Genomic DNA, 14,505 nt, shown 5'->3' with positions numbered 1-14,505 from the left:
CGTTTGGTCCTTAATATCTCCTGATGTGGCTCGGTGTCATACTTTGTTTTGTAATGCTCCTGTGAAGAGCCTTGGGATATTTCATTATGTTAAAGGTGCTATATAAGTATAAGTTGCTGTTTGAGTACAATATATTATAGAATCAGATGATCCCTAAATAAAAAAGAAGAGAAGGGGGCATTCAGTAGAGTGCATACCTCTGTCACATTACGTTAACTCAAATGTTATTACAATTATGTAGCTCTTCCACGAGGCTTTTCCCAGCCTGGTTGATGCTCTGTAACTACAAAGCTAAAAAATAAGCCTTTTTATTGAGAGCTTCCATCTCACTGAGCAGTCTTCAGGCCTATCCACACCTAACAACCTGCTCTGGAAACTCTGCTCATATTTTGACAGCTGTAACAAATTGCATCACAGCAACTGATACAATCCACAGTATTCTAAATCAAGCAACAATATTCTAAATCAAACAACCCACAGCATTCTAAAAAAACAAAGTTAATTTGTCCTATCTCCCAACGTTAATGGATCCTTTAAAAAATTCCAGGATTCAGGTCTGGATCAGCATCTTCGTCAAAAACTAATCAGTTGTTCCTTGGGCCATACCCTACTTGTGTAGCACGTTTAGTTGAAATTCATACATTAGTTCTTGAGATATGGGGCCAAATCCTCCAGTCTCCAGATCATCAGAGGCCAGGCCTGTGACTGAAGATGCACTTTGGGACCCTGTGGAAGTCCTGAAGTGCTGACTTAAATGGGATTTGCCCAGGAAGTTTAAACTTCCAATGGGAAATTCCCCTGCTCCCTAGGACCCTCTGGGAATGTCTCTAACTCTGAGTTAGACTTGGAGGCTTGGGACACTTACCTGGATAGCTGCCCGGGAAATTTTTAGACGGATTAAAACCTGGTCTAACACCTGGATAACTCCACAAATGTCCCCTCAATCACTCCCCCAAACCTCCCTGACCACCTGAATACGCCCCCAACCCGACCACCTGACTAATTCCCCAACCCAACCTGACTATCCCCCGACACAACTTGACTATTCCCCCCCGACCCGACTACCCCGAGCACCTGACTACTCCTCTGACCCGACCACCCCCTGACCACATGCCCAATCCTACCCCATTACCCCCAACTAACCCCCTGACTTGACCGCCCACTCATCCATCTACCACCTCACCCGCCTACCCACCACACCCAAGCATCTCAGACCCCCTCATCCACCTACCCGCCCTACCCACGCACCCTTTCATCCAATCACCAACTTTCAGACTGGACATTTAAACTTAGCATACGGCAGCTGGTGCTGTAAAAAGGGGCTTGTCCTATCTTCCCCTGACTCTGCTCTGCTCCGACAGAGGTTCCCCTGCGGCGCTGCGCTGGGCACTTCTGTGACAGCTGGAATCAGAAGATTCCGGAGGAAATGTGCAGCGGGGCTAAGTCGGGGGAATCTTCGAGCGCAACAGCAATTTGCTCATCACTGCTGCTGCTCAGAAAATCCAGTCCGTCTTATCTACAGGCAAACTGACGAATGGGCTTCCCTTCCCTCTACTTCAGTGACCAAGGTAACTACTAGTTTTCTGTTTTGAGGGTTAATACGAGACACACAATAAATATATATACTGTTTATGGATATGATTTTTGGGCCACCTCAGCATCACTATAACATAAAAATCTGCTCCTGTGACACTTTGACGATGGTATCATATATAAATGTACATAAATAGGCACCATCCTCAACGTGTTACATGAACAGGTTTTTATGCTCTATTTTATGCCTAAGTGGCCCCAAAAATCATATTCATAATAGTAAGTCATAATTATACAGCAAGGGAACTCAGCAATGAACTAATCACATCCTAAGAAAACATGAAGTTAGAAAGAAAGCCAGTCATTCCCTAATGGCCCTGTCTGTCTTTGATAACTTCAAAGGCAGAAGTTGGCCCTCTACATGCAGCTGTTAAACCGGAACATCTGGAGGATAATGGACCCTTTCCTTCTGCTCATCTCAGGAAAGGGACAAGTCTGCTATTTTACTGTTCGTCTTCACAGTCAAACTTCCCTGAATAACAGCAAAAACCTTCCTTGATTTATCTCTTTGCAAAAGAAGTGGGATGAGAGGAGGAGGATACTCTCATCGTCGATCGCTTCAGCCTTGCCACTTTGCCACAGCCTCAGCAATGCCCCTTCGCATGATGCTAACACTATCTCCTCCATGTGGATTAAACATGTGAGCACACATGTCCTCCTCCAGTTCTTTGCTGCTGTCTGCTGTTAAACATCACCTTCGCTTGAAAGAAAGTGGGTAATGTGTCAGTGACTGCCCAGCAATATATTTGGGTGATGTGATTGACATGTTTGAATAGCTGCCAGTGAGTGACCTGTGAGTGTGAAGATTGTAACAGTGTGAGAGTGAGATGAAGCATATGAATTGTAGGGCTCTAAACTGATTGTTAGAGACTGTTGGTAAATGGATGATGTAGTGAATTGAGCAGTGGATAAGGCTGGTGGTGCAGTTGGTAAGATCTGCCAATTGAAAATGAACTCACTGACCTTGACAACTTGCGTGAGTTTGATAGACTTCTTCCTGCACTGCATCCATGTTCTTGGACTGACACTCCTGGCATTGACTCCCACTGTTACTTCCTCCCACGACACCCTTAGCATCTGTCTGAAGGGCCTCCTCCCACCCCAACGGATAGAAGATATGTGCTCACCTTTCCATCTCTTCCAGCCATACCTTCAATGCAGTGACTGAAAACCTTGTGCACACATGGTCAGCCATTACTCAAATATATAGCACAGATTCAGTTTCCAACTGAAAGGTCGAGGTGAGTATCACCACCTCTTGTAGCCACAATGATCCTCCCTTTCAAAAGCTGCGGTCTGTCTTTAACTAGTGTTAGCGACTCATAATATCAGGTCCACCGCTGAAGCATGCAGTCAATACACAGAGCGGTACCTGCACACACATATAAAGTAGTAGGTAGTATGAATTTACTGTGCTGGCTGTAATACAGTGAATGGATATGGGTTAATCACGTACTGTAATCTCCACCCCTGTTTTTGGTGGATAACCAATTTCTGCCCTATGAAATACAGTGTTAAATACAGCATTTAAAAGATAAAAAAAGAAAGCTACAATAAATCTGTATAAGGTGTTAGTTAGGACTGTGGGCTGCATTTTACATTCCCCCGCCAAGTGTTTTTTCAGCAGAGGGGAACATAAAATGGGGTTCGGTGCCCACCCCACCACCCTCCTGCCCACCCCTCGAGATCACCCCCATAATATGGGGGTGGGTAGGTGCCGAAATTGGCAGCATGCCCGCCATATTGAAACAGGTGACCAAGGGTTAATTAGGCTTGATACCAAGCCAATTAACCCTGATAATGCACCGCCTACACCATAAAACTGTTTGCATTGGCAGCTGGGTGGGAGTGGGCAGCCCAATTTTTTAAATAATCTTCAAAGGGTGGGAAAGAATGGGGGGGTGTTCTAATTTTCGAGGGCCGCCCAGTGCACCCGTTATATTCAGCCCTGTGTGAAAGTTTCCAAGATTGTTACCATGTATGAACTTTCAGGTTCAGTGGGATATGAATTAGGTGGTCGCAGATTGGAGTCTTTTACACACCTCACACTAGAAAAGGTAAATTAGCCAGGCTGTATAATGGTCAGCAAATTCACTATCATTATTTTTGACTCCAGCCAGAACTGAAGATTCTGCCGAGAATTATGAAGAGATGCTTGAAAACCTAGAGTTACATTCACTGGAGCACCGAACAAAATGCAATAGAAATGTTCAAGTTATTAAAGGGATTGAATAGCAAACGATTATTTGCTGTGATTGGCACATTAGTAATTGGGATAAACTTACTGTTAGTACCAGAAGCATGAAGGGGGAATCACTTGTGTTAAGGATTATTAGAAATTATTTTAGAATATATATGTTAACAAATGGCCAGTGAAGCTGCCTTTTTAAAATTTATTCTTTGATGGGATGTCGCCGGCAAGGACAACATATGTTGCCCATCCCTAATTGCCCTTGAATTGAGTGGCTGGTTTGGCCATTTCAGAGGGCAGTTAAGAATCAACCACATTGCTGTGGGTCTGGAGTCACATGTAGGCCAGACCAGGTAACAATGGCCGATTTCCTTCCCTAAAGGGCACTAGTAAACCTGATGGGTTTTTATGACAATCTGACAATTTTACTGAGATTAATTTTTATATTAAATTCCATCAGCTGCCTCTATAACTGCATTCCTTTTGTGCTAAAAATAAAATTTCTACAATCTCTCCATTGCTGATCCCATGTCTAGTAAACCCTGCCAACACTCGTCATTCCAAACAGGACACAATAAATCATTTATACCTAATAAGAAATCCTTCACTTGCTTCTAACTACAAGAACCTTGTCTACATCTCTCTAGATGTTGTCTTTCTCTACTGTATCACTATTGGAAAGCGTAGGAACATTTAGGATGGATACCAGCAATGGGTGACATATGGTCAGAGCTCCATCATCTTCCCTCTTTTATTCCTCTTGAGCTATAATTGCTGAATTGTTCTTCCTCCTCTCTATACCGGTGCTGTATTGAAATCAAGATTCAATGTATTACTCTAAATCTGTCTTCATAGCTCCAAAGTAGCACTCTCCCTTCAAGTCAGAAGGTCATGAGATCAAGTTCTACTTCAGAAGCAAAATGGCTGCTGTGTTTGTCCACAAGCCTGCAGTGACTATACTCCAAAATTAAGTCATCAACTGTGCAGCACTTCGGATAAGTCAGTGAACTAGAAAGGCATGATCTAAATGCAAGTTTCTCTTCTCTTAACTCATTCTTTTGTAGGACCTCAAAATAGAGGAATTTCTTGCCTCTTCAGTCTCTTCTTCCCACAATCTTAAGGCTTCTCAATTTCAACCTAGGTGTCAAGTAACCAATTCTGCCTGATTTACCTCATCATTTTTTACTCTTTCAAACATGCACGATAGACCTGGGCCTTCACCTTGATTTCTCAATAAAATAAAATGCTGAGAATTTCTCAATGTTCAAATTAAAGATGACTCTAGAGTGTTTTCCTTGACCACCCTGATAAATTTGATGTCATTTGCCCTGAAGTTCCCCACTGAAGGTCTGCTTGGGGACTCTGTAGTCAAGAAGCAGGAGACGTGTCCTGCCCATCTAAGTTAAATTTTTTGGAGGGTGGTCTCTACGCTGTTGAGCCCAGCACAATGAAGGACCTTGTTGTTTGTGATTTTGTCCTGACATTGAATTCTCATGGTGGACCTCAGGTATCTTTGGTGGAAGCATTTCAGAGCTTTGTGTCTTTGACAAACCCAAGATTCTACACCATACAACAGGGTGGTAAGGACATTGGCCTGGTAGAGTTTGATGTTCATCTTCGGCTTAATTCCATGCTGCTTCCAGACAGGATTATAGAGTCAGCAGTAGGCAGAATTTGCTATCTGGATGCATGCACTGATATCTTCATCAATAGTGGCATCCCTTGAGAGCAAACTGCCAAGGTATGAGAATTTTTATACAACCTTGAGACTGGTGCTAGTGTTCATAACCCACACAAGTCTCCTCCCATCCTTTCTACCTTATCTCAGCCTTTCAGCATATTTTTCTATTCTCTTTTCTCTCCCGTACTCATCTAGTTTCCTTTTGAAAGCATCTAAGTTATTTGCCTCAACCACTTCCTAGTAACGAGTTCCACATTCCAGCCACTCTCCAGGTAAAGGAATCTTTCCTTATTCCCCTGTTGGATATAATAATAGCTATCTTGTGTTGGTTTCTCTCACAACGTGGAAACATTCTCGCCATATCTTCCCTGCCCCTCCCATTCATAATTTTAAAAACCTTGACAAGATCTCCTCCAAGTCTTCTCTTTTCTAAAGAAAAAAACCTCAACCTGTTCAATCTTTACCGATGGCTGTAATATCTCAGTTCTTGTGCCCATCTTTGTAAATCTTTTTTCAACTTCTCCTTCTGCTTTAGTTGTGTCAGCATCACAGATTAATATCCGTATTCCGCCAATATTTATATGGGTAACATTAGCTAAACCAGGCATGACTTGCTGAGGTGGTAGTCCTAAATGGAAATAATCTAAAGATGAGTCTTGAAGATTTCAAGTGCTGGGGCTGCAACTATTTACTTGGTCAGCCTGTTCCATTATGGGATTGTCCTTGGGAAGAAAGATTGTTGATACACTGTCTTGGAAACAAATGGTCTTTGTAGTTTGTGTGGATGGCTACCTCGTGTTTTGTCCTTGCTGGAGGGCACCAGGTACTAGATTCTGTCAAATCCCATCAGTCCATTCCATGTTTTATAGAACATGGTTCTTCAGTGTTTTTATCTCCTTTTTACGGGATGGAGACCAGATAGGAACATAGGAAAGAGGAGCAGAGGGCCATTCGGCCCGTTGAGCCTGCTCTGCCATTCAAACAGATCATGGCTGATCATCTACTTCTAAGCCATCTTTCCCGACTGTTCCCACATCCCTTGATCTGTGCAGCTTGAGCAGTATCCTATACACGTTTATTGTAACGTCACTACTTTTAAATTCACAACACCTACAAATAAATTCCAGTGCTTTATTAGAATATTTAATTGCCTTGCTGACCCTGCAATGCTTTTAATGATTTGTTCATCTGTATTCATAGATCCCTTTGCTCCTTTACTTCATTCAGTTTCTTATTTTCTGAGGTACAGGTGATATTTCAGCTTTTTCTACCAAAGTGCTTCACCTCATTTACCTATACTAACGTTAATTAGTTGCTTAACAGTCCTGTTTGCAAGTCTTCTAATCTCTTATATTATGCTGCGGTCTTCCTCATTGTTGACGATCTGATAGAGTTCGGTATCGACTGCAAAGTTTGATATTGAGTATTATGGCACAGCAGATGGTAAATGCTGAGCAGCTCAACTTCCAAAGGGAAACTTGAAACAACTGCCACAAATGTTTTGCAATTTGTATATTTATTTCAAGGTGCGTGCCTTGAATTCAGTGGTATTAAGTCCACTGAGTCTTTTTGGGCTTTTACCAAACTAAATTAAACATTTATTAATAAAAGAAATGATTTTAAGCACATACATAGGTCTACAAATTACTACTATGATAACTCCTAGCTCCCCTACTTAATCTAACTCCCAGTTACACCCCTGTTAATGCAACAGTAAAAACACATAGGCTTTAAAAGACCCGGGCAAAGTCACACCATACCCTGAACAGTCAAATTCAAAGTGAGTTTTCTTAAGTTCAGTTCTTGCAGACAGCAGTTTGGGCACAGAGGCTGGAGGCTTTTCACACTTGTTAGATCTTAGAATGTCTTCTCTTGCACACAGCCTTCTCTCCTTTATATATATTTTCCCTTTTGAATGCAAATTCCCATTGTTTCACTGTTCCCCTGAACCTCTCTACTAATAAAAATATATCATAGTACCAAATTTACCAGTAACCTTTGGGAAAAATAAACACACTGGGCAGAAATTTTCGCTCAGCGGGCGGGCGTGCCCAACCAGCTCGAGCGTGTGTTGATGTCGGCCGAGCTTGCTGATGTCACCGTGCCGTCGCGCGATAGCTGGGTCGGCAGCTGCGCGCCAGAGCCAGCAGCACGTCCGCTGGCAATTAAAAGGCTTGTTAAGGCCATTAAGTGATCAATTAAATTAAAATTTTCGCTGCCCGTCCAACCGAATGGCTGCCGGGCAGGTGGCCTTTGTGTTTTTTTGGAAACCACATCTACGGGCGGGATAAGGTTTCAAAAGCCAATAAAAACAAAATAAAACTTACATTTTTCATTAATAACATGTCCCTGCTCCTGTGACAGACGTTTTTATCTTTTTTATTTTTTTTCGTATCTCTTCATCTCCCTGAGGCAGCTCCGTGCCTCAGGGTGATTATGAAGCACCCACTCGCCCACATGTGTGAAGTTCGCACTTGGTCCACTCGCATTCCCGCCGCCCAGCAACCCCCTGCCTCGCACAGGCAGCACTGAGCGCTGAGCGCTGCCGCTTGCGTTTCACGCTGGACAGGCCTTAATTGTCCTGCCAGCGTGAAATTGTGGTGCGGTGCCATTCGCAGGCAGAGGTTGGCTTCCTGACCGCCCCCACCCACCCCTGCCAGGCACCGCAACCAAGGGCAAAATTCTGCCCACTGTTTCTTCAATTCTCATGGCTAGGTGAAACATTTCACCCCCTCTTTTGAATTCAACCTACTCTGGTTTATTTAAAAATGCAGATGTTCCCTTTACACCTCACATTCTGAAACTTCACCCATGTTTAACTATTCAGCATTTCAAACCCAGCTTCTCTTCTTACATCAAAGTCTTCAGACCAGCTGTCTCTAATTCAATTAAGTCCCACACACATAGACACACACAGACACACACACACAGACACACACACACACATACATAGACACAGGCCCCACTATTAGTCTACTTTACAATAAATTACAAATAACATAATGAACATTTATATCACATATATATTCACAGAATCACACAGTGCACAAGAGGCCCTTTGGCCCATCGAGTCTGCACTGACACATGAGAAACACCTGACCTACCTACCTAATCCAATTTAACAGCACTTGGCCCATAGCCTTGAATGTTATGACGTGCCAAGTGCTCATTCAGGTACTTTTTAAAGGATGTGAGGCAACCCGCCTCCACCACCATCCCAGGCAGCGCATTCCAGACCGTCACCACCCTCTGGGTAATAAGATTTTCCCTCACATCCCTCCTAAACCTCCTGCCCCTCACCTTGAACTTATGTCCCCTCGTGACTGAACCTTCAACTAAGGGGAACAGCTGCTCCCTATCCACCCTGTCCATGCCCCTCATAATCTTGTACACCTCGATCAGGTCGCCCCTCAGTCTTCTCTGCTCCAATGAAAACAACCCAAATCTATCCAACCTCTCTTCATAACTTAAATGTTTCGTCCCAGGCAACATCCTGGTGAATCTCCTCTGCACCCCCTCCAGTGCAATCACATCCTTCCTATAATGTGGCGACCAGAACTGCACACAGTACTCCAGCTGTGGCCTCACCAAGGTTCTATACAACTCCAACATGACCTCCCTACTTTTGTAATCTGTGCCTTGATTGATAAAGGCAAGTGTCCCATATGCCTTTTTCACCACCCCACTAACATGCCCCTCCGCCTTCAGAGATCTATGGACACACACGCCAAGGTCCCATTGTTCCTCAGAACTTCCTAGTGTCATGCCGTTCATTGAATATTTTCTTGTCAAATTACTCCTTCCAAAATGTATCACCTCACACTTTTCAGGGTTAAATTCCATCTGCCACTTATCTGCCCATTTGACCATCTGGTCTATATCTTCCTGTAGCCCAAGACCCTCAACCTCACTGTTAACCACCCGGTTAATCTTTGTGTCGTCCGCAAACTTACTAATCCTACCCTCCACATAGTCATCTATGTCGTTTATATAAATGACGAATAATAGGGGGCCCAGCACAGATCCCTGTGGTACGCCACTGGACACTGGCTTCCAGTCACTAAAGCAGCCTTCTGTCATCACCCTCTGTCTCCTACAACTAAGCCAATTTTGAATCCACCTTATCAAATTACCCTGTATTCCATGTGCATTTGCCTTCTTTATAAGTCTCCCATGTGGGACCTTGTCAAAGGCTTTGCTAAAATCAATATTGAGTTACTTATTTCTAAGTCCAAATCATTAATGTGAAGTTTGAATAACAGTGTTCTAGCACTGATCCTTGTCGAACATCAGTTTCTGAATAACTAGCCTTTAGCCTTACTCTGCTTTCTTTTCTTGTTAGTCAATTTTCTAACTATTCAGCTATTTGTAAAATGTAACACCTTATTGTTCCCGTGATGTCTTTCTGATTGAGTCCAGTAGGGGTCAACAAATGACTACAGAAGACACGATCTTACGTACCCTCATTTGTGATGTGAACAAGATCCACAGTCAGCTTGTGTGACTGTAGAAATCAAGGTTTAGAGTTTTAAAATCTCACTCTGGATTGGCAATGAAGACGCAAATTGAAAGCCTTCCAAAAGCAGCATTGTTTAACCTAATGTCTATTACTGTGCTGTAAGTTCTACGTAATTCGGATATTACGGTTAAATTTAACTTGATAACTCAAGTTTTGAATTTAATTTAAAACCAGTTAACCCAGCATCCGCTATAATGAGACACATATGAATTAGGGGCAGGAGTAGGTCACTCAGCCCCTCAAGCCTGCTCCACCATTCAATAAGATCATGGTTGACCTGATTGTAGTCTCAACTCCGCATTCCCGCCTACCCCTGATAACCTTTCACCCCCCTTGCTTATCATGAATCTATCTATCTCTGCCTTAAAATATTCAGACTTTGCCTCCACCGCCTTTTGGGGAAAGGTTCCAAAGACTCACGACCCTCTGAGTCTTAAATGGACGGCCCCTTATTTTCAAAGAGTGACCCCTAGTTCTAGGTTCTCCCACAAGACATTACCAAGCTGACAATGCTAACCTCTATGTGGGTAATTTGATGGTAAGATAATATATCTTGTATTGAGCTAATCTACCGATATTAAGAAACAACATCAAATTCAGCAAACTCTACTTCTGGTTGCTCCATCACATCACCAGAGACTAATACAGTACAGCACAGAGGCAGACACATTGGAACTGTAGTATCAAAGACTTAAGTATGTGTACAGGAATCATAAACCCTGTTCTCACTGTTGCACATTTTATATATCTCAGAGGTGAGAATGTAGAGGTGACACCAGTTTCTAAGTGTGCAACAGATTTATTTACAAGAGTTTTGAAATATCGCTTAACACAAAATGTCTGCACTCATGCTTACAGCTGCTAGCAACTTCTGTGGTGTTTGTTTACTTTGCTTTGAGTCCACACCCTGGCTTAACCAATGAAGCACAGCAACAATAGATCAGTTACCAGACTGACATAGTCAAATGTAGAACAATTGAACCGTTGAATACCACAGCTACTACTTTCAATCCCAAGTCATGTCCCACTCTCCTCCATCTGAATCACAGGTCTGCTCTAGATATCAGGCCAAATTTCCCATCTCCCAGCCCAACTTTCTGTCTCTACACTAGATCCAGTCAGATCTTGCTGCAAGTCACAATTTCAGGGGGAGCATCAGAATCACCATGTGTCTATATTAGATTTAACTGAAGATGACAAGTGGCAGTGGAAGGGGGAGAGAGAGACAGGAAACCTTTTTGTTCATTCATTCACAGCATGTGGGCTTCACTGGCTGGGCCAGCATTTATTGCCCATCCCTAGTTGCCCTTGAGAAGGTGGTGGTGAGCTGCCTTCTTGAACCGCTGTAACCCATGTGGTGTAGGTACACCCACAGTGCTGTTAGGAAGAAAGTTCCAGGATTTTGATCCAGCAACAGTGAAGGAACAGCGATATATTTCCAATTCAGGATGGTGAGTGACATGAAGGGGAAGTTCCAGGTGGTGGTGTTCTCATCTATCTGCTGCCCTTGTCCTTCTAGATGGTAGTGGCTGTGGGTTTGGAAGGTGTTGTCTAATGAGCCTTGGTGAATTCCTGCAGTGCATCTTGTAGATAGTACACACTGCTGCTACTGTGTGTCAATGGTAGGAGGTGTAAATTTTTGTGGATGAGGTGCCAATCAAGTGGGCTGCTTTGTCCTGGATGGTGTCAAGCTTCTTGAGTGTTGTGGGAGCTGCACTCATCCAGGCAAGTGGGGAATATTCCATCACACTCCTGACTTGTGCCTTGTAGATGGTGGACAAGCTTTGGGGAGTCACCTGGAGGTAAGTTACTCGTTGCAGGATTCCTAGTCTCTGACCTGCTCTTGTAGCCACAGTATTTATTTGGCTAGTCCAGTTCAGTTTCTGGTCAATGGTAACTCCCCAGGATGTTGATAGTGGGGGTTTCAGTGATGGTAATGCCATTGAACGTCATAGGGTGATGGTTAGATTCTTTCTTGATGGAGATGGTCATTGCCTGGCGCGAATGTTACTTGCCATTTGTCAGCCCAAGCTTGGATACTGTCCAGGTCTTGCTGTATTTGGACTTGGACTGCTTCATTATCTGAGGAGTTGCAAATGGTGCTGATCATTGTGCAATCATCAGCGAACATCCCCCCTTGTGACCTTATGATGGAAGGAAAGTCATTGATGAAGCAGCTGAAGATGGCTGGGCTGAGGACACTACCCTGAGGAACTCCTGCAGTGATGTCCTGGAACTGAGATGACTGACCTCCAAAAGCCACAACCATCTTCCTTTGTGTTAGGTATGACTCCAACCAGTGGAGAGTTTTCCCCCTGATTCCCATTCACTCCAGTTTTGCTAGGGCTCCTTGATGCCACACTTGGTTAAATGCTGCCTTGATGTCAAGGGCAGTCACTCTCACAACTCAGGAGTTCAGCTTTTGTCCATGTTTGAACCAAGGCTGAAATGAGGTCAGGATCTGAGTGGCCCTGTCGGAACCCAAACTGGGCGTCGGTGAGCAGTTTATTGCTCAGCAAGTGCTGCTTGATAGCACTGTTGATGACCCCTTCCATTACTTCACTAATGACGGAGAGTAGACTAATGGGGCGGTAATTGGCCGGGTTGAATTTGTCCTGCTTTTTGTGTACAGGACATACCTGGGCAATTTTCTGCATAGCCAGTGTTGTAGCTGTACTGGAACAGCTTGGCTAGGGGCGTGGCAAGTTCTGGTGCACAAATCTTCAATGCTATTGCCGGAATATTGTCAGGGCCCATAGCCCTTACACTATCCAGTGCCTTCAGCTGTTTCTTGATATCACATGGAATGAATTGAATTGACTGAAGACTGGCATCTGTGATGCTGGGGACCTCCGGAGGAAGCCAAGATGGATCATCCACTCGGCACTTCTGGCTGAAGATTGTAGCAAATGCTTCAGCCTTATCTTTTGCATTGATCTATTGGGCTCCCCCATCAGTGAAGATGGGGATATTTGTGGAGCCTCCTCCTCCGGTGAGTTGTTTAATTGTCCACCACCATTCACAACTAGATGTGGCAGGACTCCAGAGCTTAGGTCTGATCCTTTGGTTGTGGGATGTGTCTATCACTTGCTGCTTATGCTGTTTGGCTTGCAAGTAGTCCTGTGTTATTGCTTCACCAGGTTGACACCTCATTTTTAGGTATGCCTGGTGCTGATCCTGGCATGCCCTCCTGCATTCCTCATTGAACCAGGGTTGATCCCCTGGCTTGAAGGTAATGGTAGAGTGGTGGATATGCCAGGCATTGAGGTTACAAATTGTGTTCGAGTACAATTCTGCTGCTGCTGATGGCCCACAGTGTCTCATGGCTGCCCAGTCTTGAGCTGCTAGATCTGTTCGAAATCTATTCCATTTAGCACGATGGTAGTGCCACACAACACAATGGAGGGTATCCTCAATGTGAAGGTGGGACTTGGTCTCCACAACACCGTGAGGTTGTCACTCCTTCCCTCTTGTTGGTTCCCTCACCCTCTATTGCAAACCCAGCAGCTATGTCCTTTAGGACTTGGCCAGCTTGGTCAGTAGTGGTACTACTGAGCCACTCTTGCTGATGGACATTGAAGTCCCCCACCCAGCGTACATTCTGTGCCCTTGCCACACTCAGTGCTTCCTCCAAGTGGTGTTCAACATGGAGGAGCACTGATTCATCAGTTGAGGGAGGGCGGTACGTGGTAATCAGCAGGAGGTTTCTTTGCCCATGTTTCACCTGCTGCCATGAGACTGCATGGGGTCCAAAGTCAATGTTGAAGGCTCCCAGGGCAACTCCCTCCTGACGGTATGCCACTGTGGCGCCACCTCTGCTGGGTCTGTCCTGTCGGTGGAACAGGACATACCCAGGGATGGTGATGGTGGTGTCTGGGGAATTATCTGTAAGGTATGATTCCACGAGGATGACAATGTCAGTCTGTTGCTTGACTAGTCTGTGAGACAGCGCTTCCAATTGTGGCACTAGCCCCCGGATGTTAGTAAGGGGGACTTTGCAGGGTCAAGAGGGCTGTGCTTGCTGTTGTCGTTTCCGGTGCCTAGGTCGATGCCGGGTGGTTCGTCCGGTGTATTTCCTTTTTTGAGACTTTGTAGTGGTTTGATACAACCGAGTGGCTGGCTAGAGGGCACTTAAGAGTCAACCACATTGCTGAGGGTCTGGAGTCACATGTAGGCCAGACCAGGTAAGAATGGCAGATTTCCTTCCCTTGAAGGGCATTAGTGAACCAGATGTTTATACAATAATCGACAATGGTTTCATGGCCATCATTAGACTTTTTAATTCCAGATTTTCATTGAATTCAGATTTCACTGGTGGAATATGGTGGAATTCGCACCTGGGTCCACAGAGCATTCCCCAGGGTCTCTGGATTATCAGTCCAGCAATAATACCCACAATGCCACCACCTGAAGTAGAGAGAAACAGAGCCTGGGCCGCAGAAAGAGACTCTGTTTTGGGGGAGAGGGAGGAGTTTGTGGATATGAGGGGAGCAGAAGAAGGGTAAGTGCGGGTCTTACTGT

At 44.4% G+C, this 14,505-nt stretch overlaps 1 protein-coding gene across 2 annotated transcripts in view; it reads right to left on the bottom strand.

Moving 5' to 3' along the window:
• The window catches only part of cstpp1 (centriolar satellite-associated tubulin polyglutamylase complex regulator 1), a 311,978-nt gene that overhangs the window by 37,368 nt on the left and 260,105 nt on the right, over positions 1 to 14,505 (bottom strand). The gene's annotated exons all lie outside the window — the stretch shown is intronic.

Source organism: Cetorhinus maximus, chromosome 9 (assembly GCF_964194155.1).
Source record: "Cetorhinus maximus chromosome 9, sCetMax3.hap1.1, whole genome shotgun sequence".
Classification (NCBI taxonomy): domain Eukaryota; kingdom Metazoa; phylum Chordata; class Chondrichthyes; order Lamniformes; family Cetorhinidae; genus Cetorhinus; species Cetorhinus maximus.
Note: the sequence above shows the minus strand (reverse complement) of the source record. Positions and strands in the feature narration are given on the sequence as shown.